This window comes from Girardinichthys multiradiatus, chromosome 5 (assembly GCF_021462225.1).
Source record: "Girardinichthys multiradiatus isolate DD_20200921_A chromosome 5, DD_fGirMul_XY1, whole genome shotgun sequence".
NCBI classification, from domain to species: Eukaryota; Metazoa; Chordata; class Actinopteri; order Cyprinodontiformes; family Goodeidae; genus Girardinichthys; species Girardinichthys multiradiatus.
This window is the reverse complement of record NC_061798.1, coordinates 44,312,874-44,318,542: the sequence shown is the minus strand read 5'-3', so window position 1 is coordinate 44,318,542 and position 5,669 is coordinate 44,312,874.

The following is a 5,669-nucleotide window of genomic DNA, read 5'->3' as shown; positions in this document are numbered from 1 at the left end:
CTGTAGTCTCATCTTTTTTATTCAGTTCATTCCAATAGAAGCAGCTGCCTCCACTAGACACAGAGCACACAGTAATGGCTGAAAGTTTTGACAGTTTTTATTGTTTTAGATTGTTTGCGCAGACTGATCAGATGCAATTTTATTGCTAAGAGCATCACAATGCCTCTCAAAAGCATTGAAGCATTTTTTCAAATTTTTTCATTCTACAAACCCAAAATACAATGTGTTTTATTGAGATTTTATGTAAAGGACCACTACAAAGTAGTGCCTAATTTTATAAAAAAAGGAGAATGATGCATGAAATATCTAAAAAAGAAATTAGGTCTCTTGAAAGGTAAACCAGTCAGTGTCACGGTGGGGTTTTGGGGTGGACCGAAGCAGCATTTCAAGCAGTCTTCAGTTTTATTCACAGGAAGCTAAACGTAACAAAACTCACAGCAGGTACAAGCATGAAATAGTCCAAAACTTACGAGTATCACTGCAGGAACGTAGCAAAGACTGAACTTAATCAGGGGTTGTGATCGGGTGTGAAATGAGGAACCAGCAAAGAACAATGAAAACAAAACCAACTCATATACAGAGCGAGAAAAAAGCAGGTAGTCAAGGAACTAAGAACAGGTGTGACAAGGAGGCAGGAAGGCAGAGGGAACAGGTGAAAACAATACATAGATTAAAACATGACAAGGGACTAATAAACAATACCAAAACGAAGCTATAAACAAATAACCAAATGAAGCATGAGAGTAAAGAATAATCATGAACTGAGAAACTAGAGGGAACATAAGAAACACCATAACCTAAGAACGAACAAGGAACCCATAAAGCAAACCAGATTACAGAGTAACCAAACCTAACACCACACAGACTGAACTGACAGGAAGGGAAGCAGAGAACACGAGGACTAGGATGTAAACAAACAAAATGTAAACAATAAGTAAACACAACCTAACCAGAGGGGCTGGAGAAATAAGATAAACACAGCACAATAATAATAATAATAATAATAGCAATAATGACAACAAAGAAAAAAACCACACTAAGTCGTAACTAAGAAAGATGACACTAACTAAAGGAGCTATGAACGAGGAGGGAGAGAAACACAACCTAACACTCAAAATAACTGAGGAGAAAACAAAACACAAAGCCAACACAGAGTCCAAAAGGTGACACACCCTGACAGCCAGTAAACAAAGTCTACCCTTTTCTGTTAAGCCCTCAGACATTTGTTACAGAACTTTAGTAAACAGACAGTATCATGAGGACCAGACTAACAGGTCTGGCAAGAAGAACCATATGCCCCTCCGCAACTCTGGAGGAGCTGCAGAGCTCCACATCTCAGGTGGGGAAAATAGTCAAAATTTTTGCAGGAAGCACAAGGCTGGATGAAGACTGAAGGGTTATTTTCTCTGATGAATTTGCCTTCTAACTGTTTTAGATGTTTGAAAACTCTTGTTAGTTGAATTAAAGATTAGAAATACCATGAGTCAACAGTGTAGCATCCTGATACGTAATAATCTACCCAACAACAGTGCCACAGAGAGAGATAAACAAAAAGCAGCTTCTACTGTCCAGGAATATTCTGGAGATGATCTGAGGATTTTCCAACATGATGGATCTCTATGTCACAAAACTGAAAACGATTTAATTCAGAGATGGTGACAGTAAAATGTTGGAAATGCATAAAACTTCCCAGATGTTAAGCCCACAGAGAACCTATGGTCGGTTTTCAAAAAGCTAAGATCTAAGATCTGATAAGGCCAGTATGAATCACCTTTAGTCAGGGTTTGGTTCAGAAGCTGATGCTCAACATCATCAATCGAAGTAATGAAGAAGTAGTTTCATTACTGGAAATAAAATGTTTTTTTTATGAATTGGGATGCATCTGACAAAGAAAGGCTTCAAACTTCAAAATCAAATCTGAAATCTCTGTAAAATAAAATGCTGAAGCCTTAAAACATGATAATAAACATTTGAATATGGTAACTAAAGTCAGAATATCATGTTACTTAGGTTTCCTCAAATTGTTCTATATTATTTAAACCCTCCTCATTTAATTTAATTTTGGGTAAAGGGCTTTATTTGTCGGAATATAATTATTTAGCTGAAACTGCCAGAGCTAATTTGGCCATTAATATTTATTTCTTGATTGTGAGAATGTTTTTACCAAGTTACTGATAGAAGTTTAGAGAATAATTGTATATATTTACAACTAACCATCTATTTTCATTAAGTAAATCCACAAATATTTTCTTAAATTTTTCTTTTAAAGTTGGCTAACTCAGCAACAGTCCAAAACACATTGTTTGACATATTTGTTGTTATTGTTTATTATAAAATAGTATTTTTCCAAACATTTAATATACAAACAATGTTCTCAATGAGTGGATTTTGTTTTGTTTTTCTGGCCACTAGGCGGCAGAAAAATATCTATCTGTACTCATTTTAACCCCAGAGGAGCGCGGCTTGACTTAACCAAAGAGTTCCTCCAGATCATTTAAAATTTGGTTTTCTATGTGCTTTAAGATATCTGCCTCATTAGATTTTTTTAGTTTTGGTCTACTTCCCTGCATAAGGGAAACATTTTCATCGCACAAAGGCATTTTATTTTCCAGCAGGACATTTTACCACAGATTAGTGCATCACTTATCTTCTCGTAAAGGTAATTAATAACATGACGTATAGTATACAATGTTTTCTGTATCTTGATTGTCCCTATTATTTTATAAAGTGTGATATTTTCAGGTTGACAAGGGACAAAATTAGATGTAAATACACTGAGTCAGTCAAAGATGTGCACACAGCTTAGTTATTTTCAATGCAACTTGTGCAGTTTTCCTGTGTGTGCAAGCTTTACGTAGTCATTTCAAATTAGAAGTGACTGATTGTGGAATATATGATCTTTGTCTAAGGAGGACTTTTAACCCAGATTGAATGCAACTGACAATCAATAATTTCGCTTCTGATATTTATATATATTGGGGCTAAAATCTGACATTTGTAAAAAACTTTAGAAAACCCTAAAAACTGTTTTAAAATAGATATAATCAGTAAACTGCAAAGTCAACAGGGGTTCTTTAGATAAATCAGAGAAACTAAATATAACAAGTGGCATTATGGCTTAGATCGAATTTTGTGCATGTAACTGAATTTGAATGATTGATGATACATTTCTGAAAACGAACTGGATTGGTACGTCTTGTAAAAGTGCATTGCAATGACATTTGCTGTGAATTGTATAAATTAAATGAATTGACTTGAATCTGAATAAAAAGTAGATTGTTTATGTTAGAAAGAAACCCTCTTCTCTTTGATTCTTATAAATCTTCCTGGTACTTTTCATGTAGGCTGACCCATTTTCATTCTTTTAATCCATTTGTTTGAAGCACAAAATCACGTATTTTTTACTCTAATCAATCCATAGCCCAGATAATTCTTGTTCTTCCCTGAGGTTTATGAGCTAAAATAAGTGAAATCAACTGTGTCTAAATATGGCAAAAAGAAAACAGAGCAAATAGAGATCAGGAAGGAAATGGAAATGGTTGGTGAGGAGGATGAACATCTTTTGACAAAGATGGATTCTAGGGTCACCATATTTCCAGAACAACTAGTAGATGCTGTCAACACTGGAACCAGTTGTTTATGTGGAATGCTTGGAAAAAAATATTTTCTGTTCTACCCTTACAAACATAAACACTCCAAGTGGGTTCTGCATGAAACGTAGGATGAATACATGGAAAAGCACCTCAAATCCACTGTTAGGTACGGTGGAGGATCTGTTATGCTGTGGGCCCGTCTGTCTTCCAGAATCCCAACGAACCTTTTTAGAGTGTATGGTATCATGAAGTCTTTAAAATCCAAGGGATTTTTAAATATACATAAGGAGGCCTCTGCAGAAACCTGAAAATGGGCAAGATGATGATCCAAAACACAGAAAGGCTTCACCGGACACAGACCAGCCTTCCTCCAAGGCCGGAACAAAGTCCAAAATCCTGTAGAAAAGCTGTGGGGTGGAAAGGAGAGCATAAGAGAGGACCCAGGACTCGGGACAATCTAGAGAGATTGTGTGGAGGAGAAAAGTTAAAGATCGTTGTTTCTCTGTACACTCCAACTTTGTGAAATATTATAGAAGACTGCCAATAATTATGCCACTAGTGACTTTGGTAATGTGGATCCCCACCCTCCTCAATAGATGTACATATTTCTTATTATATATTGTGCAGCAAATAGAGTCAACGTGATAAGGAGGTGTTACCCTGTTCAGCTGGAACACGAGGCAAAATTGATTTTTTGGGGGGGGTAAAATCCGGGATAAAAGCTAAATTCAATTCAATTCAATTCAATTCAGTTTTATTTATATAGCGCCAATTCACAACACATGTCGTCTCAAGGCACTTCACAACAGTCAGGTACATACATTCCAATTAATCCTAAACATTGAACAGTGCAGTCAGAGTTAGTTATTTATTCAAATTGGATAAAAAGTTTTTCTATCTAAGGAAACCCAGCAGATTGCATCCAGTCAGTGACTTGCAGCATTCCCTCCTCCCAGATGTGCATGTAGAGACAGTGGACAGTCACTGGCATTGACTTTGCAGCAATCCCTCATACTGAGCATGCATGTAGCGACAGTGGAGAGGAAAAACTCCCTTTTAACAGGAAGAAACCTCCAGCAGAACCAGGCTCAGTATGAGCGGCCGTCTGCCACGACCGACTGGGGGTTTGAGAGAACAGAGCAGAGATACAAAAAGAACAAAGAAGCACTGATCCAGGAGTACTTTCTATGGGAAGGAAAAGTAAATGTTAATGGATGTAGCTCCTTTAGTTGTTTCATCTAGAAAGAAAGAACAGATAAACTCAGAGCCAGTTTTCAAGGTTAGAGTCTGAAAGAGAACACATAGAGTTAGTTACAGTTAAGCTCAGTCAATTTCCATGTCTAGGAGAGAGAAAGGGTTAAACACTGAAAGACAGGACCATGTGGATCATTGGTAGAGGGTGAGCATTAAGTTGTTGCAAGCAGAAGCTCGGACGATGCCCCTCTCCAGAAAGGTGTCACAGGTAGACACAGAGTCAGGCCAGGTGTAGCTTCTAGGAAGAGAAAAGAGAGAGAACAAAGTTAAAAGCTGAAATAACAGCAAATAATGCAAAAATAGAGAGTAGTGTGAGAACGTAGCGAAGAGGGTGAAAGTGGTCATTACGTCCTCCAGCAGCCTAAGCCTATAGCAGCATAACTACAGAGATAGCTCAGGATAACCTAAGCCACTCTAACTATAAGCTTTATCAAAAAGGAAAGTTTTAAGCCTAGCCTTAAAAGTAGACAGTTTGTCCATCTAGAGCCGACTGATGGCCATTGTTATACTAAAAACCACAACGATTGGGATACCTCTCTCTGTCAGACTGATTATAACCATTGGAAAAGAGAGGGGATCATACAGGTAGCAGAAATGGAGGGTGTGCATTGAGCAGCAGGTTAATTTGATGGGGCATGAGAGATGAAAAATTCACCTAAATGAGTAAAGAAAATGTCTCAGCTATGCAGCACTATTTAAGGTGAGACTTGCCGAGTTTTGTGAAAAAAAAAACTTGATACTGAAAAAATGTCAGTCATTTTGAACGAACGCATAATGAGGATCTCATATTATCTCAAACGTATTCCTCTCGTCAACTCTACA